Consider the following 25,818-nt stretch of genomic DNA (forward strand, 5'->3'; position numbering starts at 1 on the left):
ATATATATATATCTTTATAGGTATATGTGGGGGGAGTGTTATCAAAATTGTATTTGTATCCTTCCCTCAGACCCCTCGGGGTTCCAAGATTATTATTATTTTTTGCCCGCTTGATATTCCTTGCTGTCGACATTTACTAAGTTTCTGTCGACCATAGCGTTCCTGGTAGTTCCACATCTGGGGCATGTCAGTACATGGTCATACACATTCACAACACATTACTGTCACTAGGGACCTGACAGGTCTGGACAATCCACTTGCGTATAGGTTATATCTATATGTGTATATATATGCATGGTTAGGATATATGTGTTTTATTGTGTATTACATGATGCATATTCATGAAGGCTGAAATAATGGTACTTTTCTCATGTGCTGGTCGCTCTGTTGATTAAGCTCTAGATTGGCCGTGACGAGTTGGTTTTCGATCCTCTCAAGGAGTCCGAATATTATTCTCTTCACAACGCGGAGAGAAAATTATGACAGTCAACTCCTGGTCGACGCAGAGCCCGGTCGCAAAGGATCGTACACAGGCAGCTAAGTGAAATTTTATTTCTATACGTGGACCTTATTTGCACTGTATGCACTTGAGGGAATGTTGTATTCGGGTAGGCATCCGATAGAATTACCCTACCTAGAGTGGGTAGGCTTGCCTATGTTGATTCTATCTCATAACATTACAGCAGACTGCCACGTGACAGCAGGAGGTGTGACCAGAAAAATGCTGAGGATGTCTCCGGGCAATCTCGGCGGATACCACTGGTAAGTCTAACTTCGTGAGTTAGCCTCCTTCACAATGGTTGGTGACGCATTCTTTTGTGGGATGCTGTCATTTTAACCGGTTCGATACCGTTAGTTTTTTCCTTTTCGGTGCAGACAGTGGAAGGTGAAAAGGTAAGAGTTCTGCAGCCTTGTTGGGTTGCAGTAGTGGATGTCGTTTTCTGTTTCCTCTACATCCACCACTAGTCAGTGAGTCTGTCGGGCTGGTCCCCACTCCGGTGGGCACTCGTCTACTAATTTTCAGTTGGTCCAGGAATAGACTAGGACCTGTGGGTTTTTTATGGAATCCAAAGGGGAACATTCTGAGTTACGGTTGTTTCCCCTTACTGTTTTTCTAATAGTTCTTGCCGTTACACTATGGAAGGGAAGATAGTACGTGACGCCATACAGAGGTGCGTCAGGTTCAGGACATTGTCCGGTTGTCTCTGTATAAAGGGGGCGCATCGTTGTTTCTCTCTGACTGTTCTTCGACACGAGGATTGGCTGTGGTTTCCAACGGCACAGATGTCGGAGGTGGGTTTCAGAGTAGCTAATGACCGGTTAAGGTTCGGTATTTTTCCATATGAAAAGAGGTCTGAGGATCCAAAGTTAGATCGGCGTTACTGTGACGCTTCATCAAGGGGTTCCGTTACTAAACCGGTTGGGTGCGGCCTGAGAGGCCTTTTTTGGCGAGCGGGTCTAATGCTACAGTGGCTGTCAAGAGACCAGTGGGAAATGTGGTCCGGGTCTCGCCTGCACATGCACCTGAATATAATCATAATGGCCAGGACATCGTTCCTGTGGTGTCGGCTCAGTTCTCTCCCTCTAGAGGGATGAAGGTTCGGGTTCCAGGTGTAGATCCTGGTGTCCGTGCATACAGATCTCCGCGACGGGGGAGCAGTACTTGCAAGGGACGTGTTTCCAGGGGATAAGTCAAGTTGAAAAGCTTGTCTGCTATAAGCTTTTTTGAATTAAGAGTTAGTTTCGACAACTGTATTCTTCGTGTTCTGTCCGTGTTAGTTCTGCTAGACGACTTGTCAGCAGTGGCGTAAGTAAGCCGCTGTGGCGGAGCTAGGAGAAGAGCGGCAATGGCAGAAGATGCACAGTTTTGCCATTGGGTGGAAAGTCTGATAAATGCTATATTAGCAGCCTTCGTTCCGGAGGTGAACGACTGAGAACTAGATTTCCTCTGCTGACGCGATCTCCATACTGGGAGAAATTCAGTCATCATCGAGTAGTTTTCACAGACGTTACAAGTCTTTGAGGAATGTCACAATTGGATTTGTTGACGTCTCGCCTCAACGAGAGGCCTCAGGGATATTGCTCCAGGCCAAGGGTCGCTCAAGCTATAGCAGTGGACATCCTCGTGTCACCGTGGGTGTTTTTAGTCGGTCTATGTGGTCTCTCCGCTTTCACTTTTTCTGAAGGTGATAAACGGGAGATGAAAAAAGGTTCAGGCGATTCTCTTGGACCCGGTCTTGCCAAGGAGGGTTTGCTATCCAGTTTTTTCATGTTTGCTCACAGAGGATTCCTGCCCTCTTCCTCTACGTGAGGATCTGTTACGTCAAGATCAGGGCGTGTTTCAAGACTTACCGCGGCTCTGTCTGACGTCGTGGCGGTTGAATGCCATATCCTAAACTGAAAGGGTGTTCTCAGTGTAGTAATTTCCTCAATTCTTAAGACTAAAAAGAAGTAACGGCTAAGCTTTACCACTGTAGTTGGTGTGACTATGGGTTTTGGTGTGTATCCAGGAAGGCCTATGGAAGACTTTCAGCTAGGTCGTTCTTATCCATACTTTGCAAACCGGTGTGGATGCGAGCTTAAAGTTGGGCTCCATTTCTGTGCAGTGTAGCCTAATAATTTCTTTACAAAAATTTCTCTCTTGGAAAGGGGTTGTGCTCTTGGCTTTGACATCCGCAAGGCGGGTGTCGGAAGTGGTGGTTTTGTCTCAAAGGAGCCTTGTTTGATCTTTCATGTGGTTAGAGAGGACTTGAGAACTCGGTAGGTAGTTCTGCCAAGAGTGGTTTCTGGGTTTCGCAGAAATCGGTCTATTTTGATGCCGGTGGTTACTTAGGCATTAGCTGATTCAATTTCTCTCGATGTAGCCAGGGATTTGATTATTTTGGTCGCCAGTTGGGCTCAGTTTGGAGAACCAGTGGTTCTGTTTGTCTGGTATGTTCCCAGCAGGGTTTGGGTGACTGTGTTATGCAGTCTGTTACACACTGGATCTGTGATGCTATTTGACATGTTCCTTCTTCGGCTGGATTGCCGTCACCGGGGTCGGTGGAGGCCCATTCTACTGGGAAGATGGGCTCTTCCTGGGTGAATGCCCGAGGAGTCTTGGCGGTTCAACTTTGCCGAGGGGATACTTGGTCGGGTTCAAACGTTTTTGCTATGATCTACAAGTTTGATACCCTGGTTGAGGGGGACCTTTTGTTGGCTCAATCGGTGCTGCAGAGTCGTTCGCACTCTCCCGCCCATTCTGGAGCTTTGGTATTGACCCCATGGTCCTTTTGGAGTCCCCAGCATCCTCTAGGACGTATGAGAAAATAGGATTTTGGTACCTACCGGTAAATCCTTTTCTCTTAGTCCGTAGAGGATGCTGGGCGCCCGTCCCAGTGCGTACTGTGTCTGCAGTTATTGTTTTGGTTACGCTGTAGTGGTTTGTTTTTTTTTCGCTGTCAGACTGTTGCTGACGATGTTCAGGCCATGGCATGAGGTGTCTTATTATTGATTGTGTTGACACACAGGTTGTGTTACATATTCTCTCAGCATGTGGCTGTGTCTTTCATGCCGTGGGCTGGTTTTCTATTGAATGCCATGTTCTGCGGTATGTTCGTGGTGTGAGCTGGTATGACACTCACCGTATTTATAAATTCTTTCCTCGAAATGTCCATCTCTCCTGGGCACAGTTTTCTAACTGAGGTCTGGAGGAGGGGCATAGAGGGAGGAGCCAGTTCACACCCAGTTTAAGTCTTTATAGTGTGCCCAAGCTCCTGCGGATCCGTCTATACCCCATGGTCCTTTTGGAGTCCCCAGCATCCTCTACGGACTAAGAGAAAAGGATTTACAGGTACGTACCAAAATCCTATTTTCTCTTACATCCTAGAGGATACTGGGAATCCATTTAGTACCATGGAGAAGTACCAAAGCTCCCAAACCGGATGGGAGAGTGCTGATGTTCCTGCAGAACGGATTGACCAAACTGAAGGTCCTCCGAGGCCAAAGTATTTAACTTGTAGAACTTAGCAAACGTGTTCGAACCTGACCAAGTAGCTGCTTGGCAGAGCTGTAAAGCCAAGACACCCCGGGCACTGACCCAGTAGAGTGGGCCTGAACAGATTTTGGAACCGGCAACCCTGCCATGGAATAAGCATGCTGGATAGAGAGCCTGATCCAGCGTGCAATGGACTGCTTCGGAGCAGGACACCCAATTTTATTGGGATCATAATGAACAAACAGCGATTCCGATTTTCTGTGACGAGCTGTTAGCTTAACATACACCTTCAAGCCCTCACAACATCCCAAGACCTTGAAGTAGCAGAAGTGTCAGTAACAACCTGAACCACAATAGGTTGGTTAATGTGAAATGCAGACACCACTTTAGGAAGAAATTGCTGATGAGTTCTGAGTTCAGCTTTATCTTCATGGAAAATTAAATAGGGGCTCTTGTGAGACAATGCCCCCAGCTCCGACCACGTCTTGCTGAAGCCAAGGCCAACAGTGTGACAATCTTCCACATAAGATATTTTACTTCTTCCTCCTGTAACGGTTCAAACCAGGTCGATTGGAGGAACTGCAGCACCAAATTGAAATCCCAAGGTGCCGTGGGAGGCACAAAGGGAGGTTGGATGTGCAGAACACCTTTCAAGAATGTCTGGATCTCAGGGAGAGAAGCCAATTGTTTCTGAAAGAAAATGGACAAGGCCGAAATCTGGACTTTTATTTAGCCCAGACGTAGGCCCACATCCACACTTGACTGCAGAAAAAGCAGTAAACGTCCCAGATGAAATTCCACTGCAGAATATTTTCTGCTCTCACACCAAGAGACGTATTTCTTCCAAATACGGAGGTAATCTTTAGACTTTACCGCCTTTGTGGCTTAGAACATAGTCAGGATGACCTTGTCAGGGATCCCTCTCTGGGCTAGATTCAGCCGTTCAACTTCCATGCCGTTAAATGTAGCTGCTGTAATTCTTGATAGACGAACGGGCCCTGTTGCAGAAGATGCTCGCGAAGAGGTAGAGGCCACGGATCTTCGAGTAGCATCTCTAGAAGGTCCGCGTACCAGGCCCTTCTTCGCCAATCTGGAACAATGAGTATTGCTTGAACCTTTTCCTTTTTTATTCTTTGAGAATTCTTGGGATCAGAGGAAGTGGAGGAAATACACCATCTGATAGACCCATGGAGTCGTCAGAGCGTCTACCATCACTGCCTGTGGGTCTCTCGACCTGGTACAATACCGCTTGAGCTTCTTGTTGAGACGAGAGGCCATCATGTCGATTAAGAAGAGATGAGGCTTGCAGAAGGGCACTGTATATAGCCCTGAGTTCCAGAATGTTGATTGGAAGGATGACTTCCTGACTTGACCATCTTACCTGAAACTACACCCCCTGGGTGACTGCTCCCCAACCTCTGAGGCTTGCGTCTGTGGTTAGTAGAATCCAATTCTGAATCCCTAACCGTCGACCCTCGATTAGGTGAGAAATCTGAAGCCCTCATAGAAGATAAATCCTGGCTCTTGGTGACAGACAGATCCTCTGGTGCATGTGAAGATGCGATCCGGACCATTTGTCCAACAGATCGAGCTGGAAAGGTCTTGCGTGGACCCTTCCGTACTGAAGCGCCTCGTAAGAGGCTACCATTTTCCCCAGAAGGCGAATGCATAGATGCATCGATATCCGGGTTGGCTTCAGGACATCCCGAACCATCGACTGGATTACCAATGCCTTTTCCAATTGAAGGAACACCTTCTGCGACTCTATTTCTAGTATTATCCCCAGAAATGGAGACCACCGTGTTGACTCTAGGTGAGATTATGGAAGGTTCAGAATCCACCCGTGATCCCAGAGTAGTCGGGTTGAGAGGGCAATGCTGTCCAACAACCTCTCCCTGGACGGTGCCTTTATAAGAAGATCATCCAGGTACGGAATTATGTTCACTCCCTGCTTGCGGAGGAGAAACATCATCTCTTCCATCACCTTGGTAAACCCTCTCGGTGCCGTGGAGAGACCAAATGGCAGGGCCTGGAACTGGTAGTGACAGTCCTGCAGTGCAAACCGTAGATAAGCCTCATGAGGCGACAAGATCGGAATGTGAAGGTACGCATCCTTGATATCCAGAGACACTGGGAATTGCCCTTCCTCCAGACCTGAGATCACCACTCTCAGAGACTCCATCATGAATTTGAACACTCGTAAATACGGGTTCAGCGACTTGATGTTCAAAATCGGTCTTACCGAACCGTCCGGTTTCGGTACTACTAACAAGTTGGAATAATACCCCTTGTTCTAAGGAGGAGGTGGAACTGGAACAATGACCTGAGTCTGCACCAGTTTCTGAATGGCGTCCTGTAAAGTTCCACTTGCCTCCTGTGAAACTGGTAAGCCTGATTTGAAGAATCTGTGAGGTGGGAGCTCCTGGAACTCCAGTCTGTAGCCCTGGGAAATAAGTTTTATGACCCAGGGATCCTGGCACGAACTTGTCCAGATGCGACTGAAGAATTTTAGCTGGGCTCCCACCCACCAGTCTTCCAGGCATAGCAGTCCACCGTCATGCTGAAGGCGTCGAGGAAGCACAGCTTGAACTCTGTTCCTGAGAACCGGCAGTTGCTGGTTTGCGTGGTTTACCTCTAGCGCCTCTGGTGGCTGTAGAAGAACCTCTGGTTCTGCCGTTGGCTGTCCGAAAGGACTGCAAATCGAAAGCTGAGTAGGCCTTTCTGGCTGGAGGAGCTGCGGAAGGAAGATATGTGGACTTACCCGCAGTAGCTTTGGAGATCTAGTTATCCAGTTCATCTCCAAATAAGGCCTCTCCTGTGAAGGGTAGGCCTTCCACGCCTTTCCTGGAGTCTGCATCAGCAGTCCACTGCTGTAGCCATAAGCCCCTACGTGCTGACACTGCCATAGCAGTGGTGCAGCATTAAGCAAGCCAATTTCTTTTATGGCTTCCACCATAAAGTTTGCTGAGTCCTGTATATGTTGCAGCAGTAAAACAATCTCCCCTCCTAGATAAGGAATCTAACCCCTCAATTAGGTTACCTGACCATTTAGCAATGGCTTTATTGATCCACGCACATGCTATAGTGGGTCTCTGTGCCACCCCAACAGCCATGTACAAGGATTTGAGTGTGGTCTCAATTCTATGATCAGCCGTGTCTTTTAGGAAAGCTGCACCAGGGACAGGCAATACTATATTCCGTAACAGCCTGGATACTGATGCATCCACTATCAGTGGATCTACCAATTTTTTCCCATCCTCAGAAGGAAAAGAAAAGGATGAGAGTAACCTCTTAGGGATTTTCCATTTTCTATCAGGACTAACCCACGGTTCTTCAAACAGGGTTTTCAGCTCCTTTGACACTGGAAAAGTAACTGAGGATTTCTTTTTTACATTAAAATAAGATTCCTCACACTCCTCTGTCACCTTATCAAGAATTTGCAGAACGTCTCTGATAGCTTCTATAAGAGCCTCTATTCCCTGTGACAGAGCAGCATCCTTCCCCCCTCCCTCTGAGTCCACCTCATCCTCCTCCATGTCTGACCTTTCATCATCAGCGTCAGACTGCAGCATATGGGCCAGCTCTTCACTCTTCTGGCTCTATTAGGGGTGGCGGCGTGCTGCGGGAATGTACGCTCACCGTGGTGGGGCTTGCAAATAGTTCCCTCAGGAGCTAGTGTCCTGTCAGCGGGGAACTGGACCATTAATCCTTTCACGAGGTTGGCCCGTTCCCCCCCTAAGTCCCAAGAAGCAGACAGGCTGGTGCCAACCAGTCCTGCCTGAAAATAATGAACAGATAAAATAAATGCAGAAAACTCTTCAGGAGCTTCCATAAGCGTGAACGGTTCCCTGGGCACATTTTCTAAACTGAGTCTGGTAGGAGGGGCATAGAGGGAGGAGCCAGGACACACTATCAAATTCTTAAAGTGCCCACGGCTCCTAGTGGACCAGTCTATACCCCATGGTACTAAATGGATTCCCAGTATCCTCTTGGACGTAAGTGAAAATACTTTTTGGATGTAATATACTATATTATGTGACATTTGTATTAAGTGTTTGTTACAGTCAAGCTGTATATAAGCAGAATAAACACAGACTACAATAGTGCCCATTTATCCTTGAGAAAACCATACCATGTGTGCGCACACCATTGTTTATCAAGACCATAATAACAATTTATCCGGTTGATCTACAGTAAAAAGATTTGCAAAAGGTCAGATATGGTGAAACATAAAATGACACCAAAAAAACCTTGGCCATTTTTGTGTTGACCATTTTCATGTTGACAATTTGACCCTGTGACCTTTTCAGCTGTCTGCTTTTTCCATGTTGACCTTTTGACTCTGTTAACCTTTTGCATGTCGACCATTTGGGGTTGACCTATTGACTTTCTTTTTATAGTAGATCTAATGAACCACACCCAGTAACATTAGTTCAGTGCTCCCACTATGGCCTGAGCTACTAGTGTTACTTTTACATGAATATTACTGGTACCTGTACTATTCTCAGCTACCAGCCATATGTGCTTATTACTATTACACATCTCTTCTACAGTTATTAGACAGGGAAATCTTATCTTTAGAATTTTCACAATGATACTATTATTTGGCCGTTGCTTACCTGTACAATCCCAAACTTTACTGCTATCGTGGAGATTACTATTCTACGTACCAACGTCAGCTTCAATGTCACTATTACATTAAAATCACTCACTGTTATAGGTACCAGTCTTAACTTCACTGTCACTATAACATTGCTATCATTGTTACCTGTACTAGTATCACCTTCTCTGTCACTATTACATGGCTCTCATTCTTACCTGTACTATTATCTCCTTATCTGTCACTATTTTATGGCTATCATTGTTACCTGTGCTATTGTCACATTCACTGTCACTATTACATGTCTCTCATTGTTACCTGTACTAGTTTTACAATCACTGTCACTATTACATGGCTATCATTGTTACCTGTACTATTATCACCTTATCTGTCACTATTTTATGGCTATCATTGTTACCTGTACTATTATCACCTTCTCTGTCACTATTTTATGGCTATCCTTGTTACCTGTGCTATTGTCACCTTCACTGTCACTATTACATGGCTATCATTGTTACCTGTACTATTATCACCTTATCTGTCACCATTTTATGGCTATCATTGTTACCTGTACTATTATCACCTTCTCTGTCACTATTTTATGGCTATCATTTTTACCTGTACTATTTTCACGTTCACTATCACTATTACAGGGCTATCATTGTTACCTGTACTATTGTCACCTTCTATGTAACTATTTTATGGCTATCATTCTTACCTGTGTTATCGTCACCTTCTCTGTCACTATTTTATGGCTATCATTGTTATCTGTGCTATTGTCACATTCACTGTCACTATTACATGGCTATCATTGTTACCTGTACTATTCCCACCTTCACTGTTACTATTACATGGCTATCATTGTTACCTGTACTATTCTCACCTTCACTGTCACTATTTCATGGCTATCATTGTTACCTGTACTATTGTCACCTTCACTGTCACTATTACATGACTCCTTGTTACCTGTAATATTTTCACTTTTACTGTCACTATTATATGGCTATCATTGTTACAGTACCTGTAATATTTTTACATTCACTGTCATTATTACATACTATCATTGTTACCTATACTATTCTTACCTTATCAGTCACTATTACATGGCTATCCATGTTACCAGTACTAGTCGCACCTTCACTGTCACTATTTCATGGCTATCATTGTTACCTGTACTATTGTCACCTTCACTGTCACTATTTAATTGCTATCATTGTTACCCCATTGTTACCTGTACTAGTCCCACCTTCACTGTCACTATTACATGGCTCTTATTGTTACCTGTACTATTGTCACCTTCACTGTCACTAATACATGGCTATCATTCTTACAAGTACTATTCTTACATTCACCTTCACATGGCTATCATTGTTATCTGTACTATTCTCACCTACACTGTCACTATTACATAGCTATCATTGTTACCTGTACTATTGTCACCTTCACTGTCACTATTTCATGGCTATCATTGTTACCTGTACTAGTCTCACCTTCATTGTCACTATTACTTGGCTATCATTTTTACCTGTACTGTTGTCACCTTCACTGTCACTATTTCATGGCTATCATTGTTACCTGTACTAGTCTCACCTTCACTGTCACTATTACATGGCTATCATTTTTACCTGTACTATTGTCACCTCCACTGTCACTATTTCATGGCTATCATTGTTACCTGTGCTATACTCACCTTCATTGTCACTATTACATGGCTATCATTGTTACCAGTACTATTCTCATCTTCACTTTAACTATTACATGGCTATAATTTTTACCTGTACTATTGTCACCTTCACTGTCCCTATTTCATGGCTATCATTGTTACCTGTACTGTACTCACCTTCATTGTCACTATTACATGGCTCTCATTTTTAGATGTACTATTCTTACATTCACCTTCACTATTACATGGCTATCATTGTTACCAGTGCTATTCTCACCTTCACTGTGATTATTACATGGCTATCATTGTTACATGTACTAGTCTCACCTTCACTGTCACTATTTCATGGCTCCTTGTTACCTGTAATATTTTCACTTTTACTGTCATTTTATTATATGGCTATCATTGTTACAGTAGCTGTAATATTTTCACCTTCACTGTCATTATTACATGGCTATTATTGTTACCTGTACTATTGTCACCTTCACTGTCACTATTTCATGGCTTCTTGTTACCTGTAATATATTCACTTTTACTGTCATTATTATATGGCTATCCTTGTTACAGTAGCTGTAATATTTTCACCTTCCCTGTCATTATTACATTGCGATCATTGTTACCTGTACTATTGTCACCTTCACTGTCACTATTTTTTGGCTATCATTGTTACCTATACTATACTCACCTTCACTGTCACTATTTTTTGCTATCATTGTTACCTGTACTAGTCTCACTTTCACTGTCACTATTACATAGCTATCATTTTTACCTGTACTATTGTCACCTTCACTGTCACTATTTCATGTCTATCATTGTTACCTGTACTATACTCACCTTCACTGTCACTATTTTTTGGCTATCATTGTTACCTGTACTAGTCTCACCTTCACTGTCACTATTACATGGCTATCATTTTTACCTGTACTATTGTCACCTTCACTGTTTCATGGCTATCATTGTTACCTGTACTATACTCACCTTCTCTGTCACTATTACATGGCTATCATTTTTACCTGTACTATTGTCACCTTCACTGTTTCATGGCTATCATTGTTACCTGTACTATACTCACCTTCACTGTCACTATTACATGGCTCTCATTGTTCCCTGTACTATTGTCACCTTCACGCACTATTACATAACTATCATTGTTACCTGTACAATTGTCACCTTCACTGTCACTATTACATGGCTATCATTGTTACCTATACTATTGTCACAAGTACTATTGTCACCTTTACCTTCACTGTCACTTTTACATCATTGTTACCTGTAATATTTTCACCTTCACTGTCACTATTACATGGCTATCATTATTACCTGTACTATTGTCACCTTCACTGTCACTATTACATGGCTATCATTGTTACTTGTAATATTTTCACCTTCACTGTCACTATTACATGGCTATCATTGTTACCTGTACTATTGTCACCTTCACTGTCACTATTACATGGCTATCATTGTTACCTGTACTATTGTCACCTTCACTGTCACTATTACATGGTTATCATTGTTACCTGTACTATTGTCATCTTCACTGTCACTATTACATGGCTATCATTGTTACCTGTACTATTGTCACCTTCACTGTCACTATTACATGGCTATCATTGTTACCAGTACTAGTCTCACCTTCACTGTCACTATTTCATGGCTTCTTGTTACCTGTAATATTTTCACTTTTACTGTCATTATCATATGGCTATCATTGTTACCTGTACTATTGTCACCTTCACTGTCACTATTTCATGGCTATCATTGTTACCTGTACTATTCTCATCTTCACTTTAACTATTACATGGCTATCATTTTTACCTGTACTATTGTCACCTTCACTGTCACTATTTCATGGCTATCATTGTTACCTGTACTGTACTCACCTTCATTGTCACTATTACATGGCTCTCATTGTTACCTGTACTATCCTCACCTTCACTGTCACTATTTCATGGCTTCTTGTTACCTGTAATATTTTCACTTTTACTGTCATTATTATATGGCTATCATTGTTACAGTAGCTGTAATATTTTCACCTTCACTGTCATTATTACATTGCTATCATTGTTACCTGTACTATTGTCACCTTCACTGTCACTATTTTTTGGGCTATCATTGTTACCTGTACTATACTCACCTTCTCTGTCACTATTACATGGCTATCATTTTTACCTGTACTATTGTCACCTTCACTGTTTCATGGCTATCATTGTTACCTGTACTATACTCACCTTCACTGTCACTATTACATGGCTCTCATTGTTCCCTGTACTATTGTCACCTTCACGCACTATTACATAACTATCATTGTTACCTGTACAATTGTCACCTTCACTGTCACTATTACATGGCTATCATTGTTACCTGTACTATTGTCACCTTCACTGTTTCATGGCTATCATTGTTACCTGTACTATACTCACCTTCATTGTCACTATTGCATGGCTATCATTGTTACCTGTACTATACTCACCTTCTCTGTCACTATTACATGGCTATCATTTTTACCTGTACTATTGTCACCTTCACTGTTTCATGGCTATCATTGTTACCTGTACTATACTCACCTTCATTGTCACTATTGCATGGCTATCATTGTTACCTGTACTATACTCACCTTCATTGTCACTATTACATGGCTATCATTGTTACCAGTACTATTCTCACCTTCACTGTAACTATTACATGGCTATCATTGTTACCTGTAATATTTTCACTTTTACTGTCATTATTACATTGCTATCATTGTTACCTGTACTATTTTCACCTTCACTGTCACTATTTCATGGCTCTTATTGTAACCTGTACTATTGTCACCTTCACTCACTATTACATAGCTATCATTGTTACCTGTACAATTGTCACCTTCACTGTCACTATTACATGGCTATCATTGTTACCTGTACTATTGTCACAAGTACTATTGTCACCTTTACCTTCACTGTCACTTTTACATCATTGTTACCTGTACTATTGTCACCTTCACTGTCACTATTACATGGCTATCATTGTTACCTGTAATATTCTTACTTTCACTGTCATTATTACATACAGATGTAGCCGCTTTCATATTTGCGCTTCCCTACAAAGTGATTGTGTGTAGTGTCAGTGAATGCCTGCATGCATACATATGCATACCTCCCAACATGACCCTTTCCAGGAGGAACACGAGGAACACAATGCTCTGTTCCTGGACTTCCCTCTTAGCTTATGATTGCCCTCACCTGTGCTGAAACACCTTTATTGTCAATTAACCTGTTCACCACAGGTGCTGGCAATCCTAAATTAAGAGAGAAGTCCAGGAGCAGAGCATTGTGTCCCTCCTGGAGAGGGTCATGTTGGGAGGTATGCGTATGCATGCGCATGGCCATAGAAATGAATGGTGCGAATAGACACACACGGTCATAGCAAAATGCTCCCAAGATGCGCGCATACGCATCATGGGATGGGTGAGCAGTGCTACATCTGTAGCTTTAATTGTTACCTGTACTATTGTCACCTTCACTGTCACTGTTACATAGCTATCATTGTTACCAGTACTATTCTTAAGGCCCCCATACACTATGTTGAGGTATCGCATGCGCTCCGTCACATGCGATACCCCTTCAGCACCCAGCCAGTCGCCGTCAGCTCTTGGACTCACGATATCGTGAGTCCAGGGCACCTTCACTCATGATGTGCTAATGTTAGATTGCATGTGATCTAACGTTAAGCACACTCATCACATGCGACAGAACCAGATCTTAGCTACTGCAGGTAAGATCTGAAAGCCCTTCTTACGACCCCGGGAGCATGCCTCAGATCATAATTGTAAGTGGACCACACACGATGTGGTCCACTTACTCGCGATAGTCGGCCCGATGCGTTGATGTTGTGCCAAAGGCACAATATCACTATAGTGTATAGGGGCCTTTATATTCACTGTCACTATTACATGGCTATCATTGTTACAGTGCCTGTAATATTTTCACATTCACTGTCATTATTACATAGCTATCATTGTTACGTGTACTATTCTCACTTTACCTGTCATTATTACATAGCTGTCATTGTAACCTGTACTGTTCTTACGTTCACTGTCACTATTGCATGACTATTATTACAGTACCCAGACACGTCGGAATGGAGGGGGGGAGGGGGAAGGGGGGGGCAAGGGGGCAGTATGTCCTCCCCAAACATGTCAGCAGTGCAGGCGCTGGGGAGGGGGTGCGCTTACCTCCGGATCTCCCCCGGAGACTCCTTCTTTAAAAAGTCTACTGCCACAGCGTGCTGCCCCATGTTCTGTCCTAGCCGGCTCTTCACAGATACATTACTGGGAGGAGGCGGGGATGTCCTAGCAGGCTCAGCATGGCCACGTCTCCTCCCACTAATAGATACCTGAAGAGTCAGCTAGGACAGGACATGGGGCAGCACACTGCGGCATCGGTGGCAGACTTTTTAAAGAAGGAGTCTCAGTGCGGATACGAGGTAAGCGCTCCCCGCTTGGGGGGGGGGATCAGGGGGGAGTTTCAAAATTTATTTTTTACTACACACCCTCCAACCACACAATGGGGTAGATGTATTAACCTAGAAAAGGCATAAAGAAGTGATAAAGCAGTGATAAATGCAAGGTGATAAACGCACCAACCACTCAGCTCCAAAATGTAAATGAACAGTTAGGAGCTGATTGGCTGGTGTATTTATCACCTTGCATTTATCACTGCTTTATCACTTCCTTATGCCTTTTCCAGGTTAATACATCTGCCCCATTATTCTGGCGCCCCTGACAGTACCTGTAATATTTTCACATTCCCTGTCTCTATTCCATAACTATCATTGGGGCAGACGTATTAAGCCTGGAGAAGGCATAAGAAAGTGATAAGCGCAAGGTGATAACGCACCAACCAATCATTACGGATTTGAAAAATGACAGGAGCTGACTGGCTGGTGCATTTATCACCTTGCGCTTATCACTGGTTTATCACTTTCTTATGCCTTCTCCAGGTTAATACATCTGCCCCATTGTTACCAGTACTATTCTCACCTTCACTGATAGCAGATGTATTAACCTGGAGAAGGCATAAGGAAGTGATAAACCAGTGATAAGTGCAAGGTGATAAATGCACCAGCGAGTCAGCTCCTAACTGTCAATTTGCAACTGTCTATGACAGCCTTTCACCTCGTTCCTGACAGAAAGTATATATAAGTATACGCCAGCCGATTCTGCAGCCACGGGGTCAGTGATCGTGCGTTGCTCATGTGTAAACAACCCGGCGGGGGACAGCACATGCGCACACGAACACCAAACAGGCCAGGAACACATCGCCGCAAGGCTGTCATAGTGCATCGCTATGACAGCTACCCAGCGGGTCATACATTCTGGTGATCTGCGCTGGCAGATCACCGCGAAAAAAAAGAGAAGAGAAGTGACGCAACGCTCATAAGGAACGGTGAGAAGATTTTAATACATCTGCTACACTGTATTAAGCCTGGAGAAGGGATAAAGAAGTGATAAAGCAATGATAAGTGCTAGGTGATAAAGCACCAGCCACTCAGCTCCTGTTATTTTTCAAATCCGTAATGATTGGCTGGTGTGTTATCACCATGTGCTTATCAATGGTTTATCACTTCTTTATCCCTTTTCCTGGTTAATACATCTGTTCCATTGTTACCTGTAATATTCTCACCTTTACTGTCACTATTACATGGTTATCATTCTTACAAGTGCTATTCTTATACTCACCTTCACCGTCACATGGCTATCATTGTTACCTGTACTAGTCTCACCTTCACTCTCACTATGACTTGGTTATCATTAAGTTACCTGTACTATGCTCGCCTTCACAGTCACTATTACATGGCTCCTTGTTACCTGTAATATGTTCACTTTACTGTCACTATTATATGGTTATCATTGTTACAGTTCCTGTAATATTTTCACATTCACTGTCATTATTACACAGCTAGCATTGTTACCTGTACTGTTCTTAACCTCCACTGTCACTATTATATGGCTATCATTGTTACCAGTACTATTCTCACCTTCACTATTACATGGCTATTATTGTTACCTGTATTTTATATGTGCATAACGCTCCCCCCCCCCTCCTGCCCCCTGTGACAGGTTTCTTATATAGCGCAGCATATTCCGCTGAGCTTTACAATTAGAACAACAGTTATAGAACAAAACTGGGCAAAGACAGACAGACAAAGAGGTAGGAAGGCCCTGCTCGCAAGCTTACAATCTATAGGGAAATAGGCATTGATATGCAAGGATAGATGCTACCTGTTGCATAATGGTTCCCCAGATTGCTAGGCTCTTAATGGGTTGTATGATATGATCACCCAGCAATGTTGGAAGACAAAATGTGAGGATATGTGGACTGTACAGAGAGGATGTAACTGAATAGGGAAGCAGTGAAGGTTATATGGGTGGGTCTGGAAATTGGTAGGCTTGTCTGAAGAGATGAGTTTTCAGGGAATGTTTAAAGGTTTGGAGACTAGAGGAGAGTCTTATTGTGCGTGGTGGGAGGGCATTCCACAGAGTGGGTGAAGCCCGGGTAAAGTCCTGAAATTTTGAGTGGGAACAGGTAATACATGTGGATGAGAGATGCAGATCTTGTGCAGAGCGGAGAGGTCTGGTAGGGAGATATTCTGAGATGAATGAGGAGATGTATGATGGTGCAGTTTGGTTAATAGCCTTGTATGTAAGTAAAAGTATATTATATTTAACACTGTAGAATACCGGTAACCAATGGAGGGACTGACAGAGCGGATCAGCAGACGAAGAACGTCTAGCGAGATAGATTAGCCTCACAGCTGCATTTAAAATGGATTGTAGTGGTGAGAGCCTATGTTTGGGAAGACCAGTAAGGAGACTATTACAATAATCAATGCGGGAGATGATGAGTGCATGGATTAAGAGTTTTTGCAGTGTCTTGTGTAAGATAAGGGGGCGTATTTTGGATATGTTTTTAAGGTGCATGTAACATGATTTAGAGACAGATTAAATGTGTGGAACAAAGGACAGTTCAGAGTCAAGGGTGACACCTAGGCAGCGAGCTTGTGGGGTAGGGTGGGTAGTTGCATTGTCAACAGTTATGGAAATATCAGGTTGGTAACTAGTCTTGGCTGGTGGGAAATAATTTGGTTTTGGAAATGTTGAGTTTGAGATGGCGAGATGACATCCAGGATGAAATGGCAGACAGGCATCCAGTGACACGAGCCAATACAGATGGTGATAAATCTGGGGAGGATAGGTAGATTTGAGTATCATCAGCGTACAAATGATACTGAAATCCGAAGGAGCTGATTAGTATACCAAGAGAGGAGGTATAGATTGAGAAAAGCAGAGGACCTAACAATGAGCCATGCGGTACGCCATCTGATAGAGGTAGAGAAGAGGAGGTAGAATCAGAGAAACGAACACTGAAAGAGCGATTAGATAGGTAGGATGAGAACCAAGTAAGGGCTGTGTCCTGAAGACCTAGGGATTGTAGTGTTTGTATGTGAAGAGACCGGTCAACAGTGTCAAAAGCAGCAGATAGATCTAGAAGAATAAGTAGTGTGTAATGGCCTTTTGATCTTGCAGTTACTAGATCATTCACTACTTTGGTCAGTGCCGTCTCGGTGGAGTGTTGGGCATGAAAGCCTAATTGAAGTGGGTCCAATAAGTTGTGGGAGTTACATGTCCTGTTCTCTCCTTCACTGCCATTATTACATGGCTGTTATTGTTACCTGTACTGTTCTCACTTTCACTGTCACTATTACATGGCTATCATTGTTACCTATCCTGTTCTCACCTTCACTGTTACATGGCTATCATTGTTACCTATCCTGTTCTCACCTTCACTGTCACTATTACATGGCTATCATTGTTACCTATCCTGTTCTCACCTTCACTGTCACTGTTACATGGCTATCATTGTTACCTATCCTGTTCTCACCTTCACTGTCACTATTACATGGCTATCATTGTTACCTATCCTGTTCTCACCTTCACTGTCACTATTACATGGCTATCATTGTTACCTATCCTGTTCTCACCTTCACTGTCACTATTACATGGCTATCATGGTTTCCTGTACTAGTCTCACCTTCGCTGTTACTGGTACATGGCTATTATTGTTACTTGTACTATACACTTCTTCGCTGTCACTATTACATAGCTATCATTGTTACCAGTACTATTCTCACCTTCACTGTCACTGGTACATGGATATCATTGTTACCAGTACTATTCTCACCTTCACTGTCACTGGTACATGGCTATCATTGTTACCTGTACTAGTCTCACCTTCACTGTCACTATTACATGGCTCTTATGTTGATAGTACTATACTCACCTTCACTGTCACTGGTACATGGCTATCATTGTTACCAGTAAAATTCTCACCTTCACCGTCACTATTACATGGCTCTTATGTTGACAGTAATATACTCACCTTCACTGTCACTAGTATATGGGGTATCCGGACTCCAGGTCGACAACAAAAAGGTCAACACACCTTAGGTCGACGCCAATTGGTCGACACACCTTAGGTCGACATGGACAAAAGGTCGACATGAGTTTTTTTATGTTTTTTTTTTTTTTCAAACCTTTTCATACTTAACGATCCACGTGGACTACGATTGGAACGGTAATCTGTGCCAAGCGGAGCAAAGGCACCATGCCCGAAGCATGGCGAGCGAAGCTCGCCATGCGAGGGGACGCGTTGCACTTATTGGGGTTCCCGGTCACTCTACGAAGAAAACGACACCAAAAAAACATAAAAAACTCATGTCGACCTTTTTCCATGTCGACCTTGTTCCTGTCGACCTAAGGTGTGTCGACCAATTGGCGTCGACCTAAGGTGTGTCGACCTTTTTGTTGTCGACCCTGAGTCCCAGACCCAGTATATGGCTATCATTGTTACTGTACCTGCAATATTCTCACCTTCACTGGCACTGTTACATGACTGTGAACGATGTTCATTCATTTCATTGTGCAGTTCACATAAATCAATGGGGTATATTTACTAACATTCGGAATTCTCCCGATTTGGTGGGAGAATAATCACGAATGACATCGAAAGTGTAAAACTGCAACTTTTTGAATTTGTTACGACGGATTTACTAAGCTGTCGTATTCGGGTTTTTCTTTTGTTCCGATGTCGATGTCATTCGTGTTTTTTTTTTTAATTTTTACGGCAGTGATTAGCAAAACACTGCCGACTTTTTTACAATGAATCTCGGCCGGATCTGTGTGATCCGTGCTGGGGTTCATATTTATTTATTTTTTAAATTAAACACTGTAAAATCCCCCAAAAAAATTGCGTGGGGTCCCCTCTCCTAAGCATAACCAGCCTCGGGCTCTTTGAGCCGATCCTGGTTGCAAAAATATGGGAAAAAAATTGACAGGGGTTCCCCCATATTTAAGCAACCAGCATCGGGCTCTGCGCCTGGTCCTGGTTCCAAAAATACGGGGGACAAAAAGAGTAGGGGTCCCCCGTATTTTTAAAACCAGCACCGGGCTCCACTAGCTGGACAGATAATGCCACAGCCGGGGGTCACTTTGATATAGTGCCCTGTGGCCGTGGCATCAAAAATCCAACTAGTCACCCCTGGCCGGGGTACCCTGGGGGAGTGGGGACCCCTTCAATCAAGGGGTCCCCCCCCCCCCCAGCCACCCAAGGGCCAGGGGTGAAGCCCGAGGCTGTCCCCCCCCATCCAATGGGCTGCAGATTGGGGGGCTGATAGCCTTTTGTGATAATGAAAAGATATTGTTTTTAGTAGCAGTACTACAAGGCCCAGCAAGCCTCCCCCGCATGCTGGTACTTGGAGAACCACAAGTACCAGCATGCGGCGGAAAAACGGGCCCGCTGGTACCTGTAGTACTATTACTAAAAAAATACCCAAAAAAAGACAAGACACACACACCGTGAAAGTAAAGATTTATTACATACATGCACACAAACATACATACATACTTACCTTATGTTCACACGAGGGTCTGTCCTCTTCTCCAGTAGAATCCAAGGGGTACCTGTTGAATACATTCTACTCACCAGATCCCGGGTCCCAGGGTCCTCGGGGCAACCATTTGTAATCCAGGTACTTGCATAAAATAACAAAACGGAAAGCCGAGCCACGAACTGAAAGGGGCCCCATGTTTTCACATGGGACTCCTTTCCCCGAATGCCAGAAACCCACTCTGACTGATGTCTAAGTGGGTTTCTTCAGCCAATCAGGGAGCGCTACGTTGTAGCACCCTCCTGATCGGCTGTGTGCTCCTGTACTGAGTGACAGGCGGCACACGGCAGTGTTACAATGTAGCGCCTATGCGCTCCATTGTAACCAATGGTGGGAACTTTCTGCTCAGCGGTGACGTCACTTTAGGTCAACCGCAGGGCAGAAAGTTCCCACCATTGGTTACAATGGAGCGCATAGGCGCTACATTGTAACACTGCCGCGTGCTGCCTGTCACTCAGTACAGGAGCACACAGCCGATCAGGAGGGTGCTACAACGTAGCGCTCCCTGATTGGCTGAAGAAACCCACTTAGACATCAGTCAGAGTGGGTTTCTGGCATTCGGGGAAAGGAGTCCCATGTGAAAACATGGGGCCCCTTTCAGTTCGTGGCTCGGCTTTCCGTTTTGTTATTTTATGCAAGTACCTGGATTACAAATGGTTCCCCCGAGGACCCTGGGACCCGGGATCTGGTGAGTAGAATTTATTCAACAGGTACCCCTTGGATTCTACTGGAGAAGAGGACAGACCCTCGTGTGAACATAAGGTAAGTATGTATGTATGTTTGTGTGCATGTATGTAATAAATCTTTACTTTCACGGTGTGTGTGTCTTGTCTTTTTTTGGGTATTTTTTTAGTAATAGTGCTACAGGTACCAGCGGGCCCGTTTTTCCGCCGCATGCTGGTACTTGTGGTTCTCCAAGTACCAGCATGCGGGGGAGGCTTGCTGGGCCTTGTAGTACTGCAACTAAAAACAATATCTTTTCATTATCACAAAAGGCTATCAGCCCCCCCATCCGCAGCCCATTGGATGGGGGGGACAGCCTCGGGCTTCACCCCTGGCCCTTGGGTGGCTGGGGGGGGGGACCCCTTGATTGAAGGGGTCCCCACTCCCCCAGGGTACCCCGGCCAGGGGTGACTAGTTGGATTTTTGATGCCACGGCCGCAGGGCACTATATCAAAGTGACCCCCGGCTGTGGCATTATCTGTCCAGCTAGTGGAGCCCGGTGCTGGTTTTAAAAATACGGGGGACCCCTACTCTTTTTGTCCCCCGTATTTTTGGAACCAGGACCAGGCGCAGAGCCCGATGCTGGTTGCTTAAATATGGGGGAACCCCTGTCAATTTTTTTCCCATATTTTTGCAACCAGGATCGGCTCAAAGAGCCCGAGGCTGGTTATGCTTAGGAGGGGGGACCCCACGCAATTTTTTTTGAGAAAATAATCACTTTCCCACCCCTTCCCACTGATATACATGCACGGATTTCATGGATCCGTGCATGCCTATACAATCACGGATTAAAAAAGCAGGTCTGTTTTTTTTTAGCACTTTTTTACGAGTTGTAATTTTTCACGGCAGTGTTTGTTTTTTTTTTGCTTTGCACTTCTTAGTAAATTACCGAGATTCATACTTAAACAGCCGCGTTTTGACCGATGGTGTATTCATTTGTATTTTTTTTGTTGGACTTCCAAAAAATTACGAATGCCCTCATCACTGCCGTGATTATTGCTTAGTAAATTACCGAGATGACACTTTGATGAAAAAACGGCATCTCGGTCAAAATCGGGACCTTAGTAAATTTACCCCAATGTCTATAAAAAGTAATTCAGGTGAAATAATAAAATAAATGGAATTTATTTAAGGAGATTGTTAGATTGTTTTTAAAAAATAACTTCTACTTTAACACACATGCACATTTCTATCATGGACCATAAATCTAATCTTTTGCACCGGTCATGCACAGACGCAGTTCAATAAGCAACAATGGGGGAGTGCTCCAGGGTGTTCCTGTCCAGAAAATGATCACTTTCTCTGTTTCCATTCTTAGCATTATTAGTTGTTTGTAGTAGTAATGTTCAATGTATTTGTATTAGGGGCATTTATGTCATGTATCACAGTTTTGCTCTGTCAAATATCATTGCGTATCACTGTTATTGACAGCCATAAGGAGTGAAACTTCAGGACAATTTATTCAGAAACTCCATTTAGGACAATACATAATTATTATTATTATTATTATTATTATTATTATCATCCTTTATATGGCACCTTACAAAGTACATAAACAGTATATACAAAATAATTTTTTTAAAAAGTGGCTTACAGTGCAAAGCAATGCAGTACATACACATTGCTGCAGGAGCAGTCATAACACCCAAATAAGCAGCAAGGCAGCTGGTTCCAAAGGTTTGGTGCTGTGGAGGAGATGATGGTATAAGTCAGAGAAGGAAAGGCGCAGGAGATGAAAGGCTTTATTTGTGAGAGCTTACAGTCTAAAGGGGAGGGACTGACAGATAGACAGGGGTGACACAGAGGGGAGAGAATGGGAGCATGGAGCATTGGGTTAGGATGAGAACTGGATGGTCTTTTATAAAGAAGTGGGTCTTGAGAGTCAGTTTGAAATTTTATAGGGAGATGGAGAGTTTGATGCAGAGATGAGAGTGTTCAAGTGGTAGGGAGCAGCACGGGTAAAATCTTGGAGGCGCGAGTGGGAGGTAGTAATCAGTTGGGAGGAGAGGCCGCACTCATATATGGAGTGGGCGAGCAGGAGCGTGAAGGTATATAAGATCAGAGATGTAAGTAGGGGAGGATTGGGTGAGAGCTTTGTAAGTGAGTGTGAGGAATTTCCATTAGGTTTTGAAGGGAAAGGACAGCCATTGTAGGGACTGTAGTGTAGGGGAGGCAGACATGCGTTTGGAGAGGTAGATGAGCCGGGCAGGAGTACTGAGGATAGATTGGAATGGAGAGAGGTGGGAAACAGAAAGGCCAGATAAGAGGAGGTTACAGAAGTCCAGTCTAGAGATTACCAGTGAATGGACACTAGACCCAGCACACCTACAAAATGGGGGCGAGGTTAGGCTGCGGCATCGGAGGTCTAAGGTTAGGGAAGGGTTAGGTAGAAGGTTGAGGGTTAAGCTGCTAGGGTTTAGCAATATACTCCCTACTGGAAGCGGCACAGGATCCACCAGAAGTTATCAGGATGTTTGTCTGGAAGACGTTGTTGAAGCTGCCAGATGTCGATATTACCACCATGTCAACAAAATGTATCACAACCCATTAAAGACCAGTTATGCCTAACACACACAAGACATATGAGACACTGGGCCATAATTGCCAACTTAAAATTTTACCCCTCTAGGAGAGTTCCTGGAGAGGAGCATTAGCCAATCTCTGTGGGTGACGGGCTCTTCATTGAGAATCGCATTGCCCCGCACATTTTATTATGACGTTGGCAAGATGCAGGAAGTTCTTGGGTCTCACCATTTCCTTTGAGAAAAGAGCATCCACATTTTTAAAAGGTGAGCATCTGTGATTGCTTTGTAAGCCTAGCACTGTAAGAGCTTTTAGTATACATTTTCATTGGCCAGTTAATGCCTGACAAAGCATAAAAAATAGAGCATGTTTAAAAAACCCTGATCCTAAAATACTACTAGTAGTAACATCTATAGAAAAATCTTCTGGGGTCTGCCCCGCCTCCCACATGCATGAGCAGTGGGAGGTGGGGCACACTCCAATGGCTTCTATTGCTAGAGTGATGGGATAGACACAAGCTTAGCCAGAGAGTAGGAGGACCTGCCGGGAGGGGGTGAGTATGAAGCTGTGGGAGGGGGTGAGACAGGGTAGAGTGGGACAAAACAGACAGAGAGGTGAGTATGAGGGACTGAGCAGTTGACAGAAAGGGGTCGGGACAGGGCAGAGCAGTGGACGAAGAGGGGGCAGGACAGGGCAGAGCAGCAAACTGAGAGGGGGTGGGACAGGAAGAGCAGCAGACTGAGAGAAGACAGGGCAGAGCAGTGGACTGAGAGGAGACGGCAGAGCAGCGGACTGAGAGGGGGCGGAACAGTAGATAGACTGACGTAACCTGCATATGAGGTGCTTTTTTACTAGTCTACAAATATATATATTTCTCTTACGTCCTAGAGGATGCTGGGGTCCATTTTAGTACCATGGGGTATAGACGGTTCCATAGGAGCCTTCGGCACTTTAAGACTTTTTAACTAGTGTGAACTGGCTCCTCCCTCTATGCCCCTCCTCCAGACCTCAGTTTAGAAAATGTGCCCAGGAGACTGGACGCACTCTAGTGGGGCTCTACAGAGCTTTGCTAGTAAAGACTTTGTTAGTTTTATAGTTTTACAGAGGAGCTGCTGGCAACAGCTTCCCTGCTTCGTGGGACTTAGGGGGGAAGATAGAACCAACTTTAATGGTTCTACTTCCGCTGACAGGACACCATTAGCTCCTGAGGGTACTGAACACAGCTCAAACATGGCTCGCGTTCACTCCCGCAGCACTGCCGCCACCCCCTAACAGAGCCAGAAGAAAGAAGACGGGTGAGTATTTTACCGGAGTCCGGCAGAGAAGGTCCTCCGGACATCGTGGCGGCTGTAAGGTAACAGCGCAGCGGAGACGCTGCGCACCATGTCTCTCAACGGGTGCAGAGCGCGCTCTGAGCGGCATGAAACCTTTTCTCTCCCTGGCTTAATAAGTGTATTCCCCACCTGTGGGGACCCCGGGGGCCAGTATAAAGCTTCCCCTGTTCTGAGGGAAACGCGCCATTGCTAGGGGGCGGAGCATCTCAGGCATCCGGTTCACTCACCAGCGCGCCATTTTCTCCTGCAGACGCCGCTCTGAGGATCCACGCTGCTTTTCTCTGCCACGGCTACTACAAGTACCAGCGGTTATACAAGGGAAGGAGCATTTAAAGATATTATATATATATATATATATATATATATATATTATAGTTATATCAATTGGTGATAAGCGTTTATAGTGTGTGCTGCACATTATATAAGGGCGCTAGGTGTGGACTGGCAAATCCCTTGTGTTTCTCTAACAGACTTCTCTGTGGGTCTGTCCCCGATAGCTCCTGTGTGAAAGGGGTCTATGTGTGGGTGTGTGTGTACACGCGTGTAACATGTCAAAAGTCGGGGGGAGGCTTCACCTGAGGAGCCCATTTTAGATGCACAAGAAGGTAATGTGATGGCTCTTCCTTCCCAAAGAGAGCCGGAGTGGGTGAAAAAGTTGCAAAATAATATTTCTATGTTAGCACAAAAATTCTCAGACTCTGAGAAATAGACAGTTTATTGGAGGCAGTCTCTGGAGGATGCCCTTTTTGCTGATGCATCCAGTTCATCTACTCGCGTCCCCTCCAGTTCCCACAAGAGGTCCCTTGCCCAAATAATGAAGGGGGACACTGACACGGATTCCGACACAGACGCCGACACTGGGGACTTGAGAGGGGTAGACCCCAAATTGGCCAAGAGCATACAGTGTATGATTGTTGCTATCAAAGAGGTGTTAGAGTTTACTGATACTACCCCTACACCTGTGGAAAAAGATTATTTTAGATTAAATAAAAAAACGGGAGATAACTTT

The 25,818-nt window shown here is 44.3% G+C and overlaps 1 protein-coding gene and 1 long non-coding RNA gene across 6 annotated transcripts in view; one reads left to right on the forward strand and one right to left on the reverse strand.

Moving 5' to 3' along the window:
- Positions 1 to 25,818, forward strand: part of MSI1 (musashi RNA binding protein 1) — a 335,031-nt gene that overhangs the window by 158,242 nt on the left and 150,971 nt on the right. Inside the window, exons 1-2 of one of the 5 annotated variants that reach the window (XM_063913126.1) lie at positions 15,391 to 15,668; positions 23,582 to 23,741. The exons of 3 other annotated variants lie outside the window; for them this stretch is intronic. The gene's annotated coding sequence lies outside the window, so the exon portion shown is untranslated. Of the gene's footprint in view, positions 1 to 15,390; positions 15,669 to 23,581; positions 23,742 to 25,818 lie in introns of those variants that run through there. One more of the 5 variants, XM_063913128.1, reaches the window with a different exon arrangement.
- The window catches only part of LOC134886246 (uncharacterized), an 85,037-nt gene that overhangs the window by 44,175 nt on the left and 15,044 nt on the right, over positions 1 to 25,818 (reverse strand). The window lies entirely within an intron of this gene.

Source organism: Pseudophryne corroboree, chromosome 1 (assembly GCF_028390025.1).
Source record: "Pseudophryne corroboree isolate aPseCor3 chromosome 1, aPseCor3.hap2, whole genome shotgun sequence".
Classification (NCBI taxonomy): domain Eukaryota; kingdom Metazoa; phylum Chordata; class Amphibia; order Anura; family Myobatrachidae; genus Pseudophryne; species Pseudophryne corroboree.